Source organism: Trachymyrmex cornetzi, unplaced genomic scaffold (assembly GCF_001594075.2).
Source record: "Trachymyrmex cornetzi isolate Tcor2-1 unplaced genomic scaffold, Tcor1.1 scaffold818, whole genome shotgun sequence".
Taxonomy (NCBI): Eukaryota; Metazoa; Arthropoda; class Insecta; order Hymenoptera; family Formicidae; genus Trachymyrmex; species Trachymyrmex cornetzi.
The window spans coordinates 192,510-192,903 of record NW_017300156.1 but is presented as its reverse complement, the minus strand read 5'-3'; positions in this window follow the sequence as shown (position 1 = coordinate 192,903).

Here is a 394-nt window from a genome sequence, read left to right as displayed (position 1 = left end):
GTGTGTGCACGCGCGCACGCGAGCGTATGTTTTATTCCATATAACTTATCTATTGACTGATATATACTGATGTACAATGTGATTGAAAAAATCAAAACCTGAGAGGCACTATAATTAATAGTGATTTGTGGAAAGGATATGCGCGTTTAAAGGAACTTGATTATGTACATCAAACCGTCAATCATTCCGTTCATTTTGTCGATCCTGAATCTGGTGTACATACGCAAAATATTGAGCGATTATGGCGTGATATGCGTTCTGCTTTGGTGTACTAAACCACGATTTGGTGTACGAGAAGAATACTATGAAAATTATTTAGCAGAATTTATATTCAAAAAACGATACGATTTCAATAAGAGAATACCGCAATTTTTTAGATTAATGGCTTTTTTTT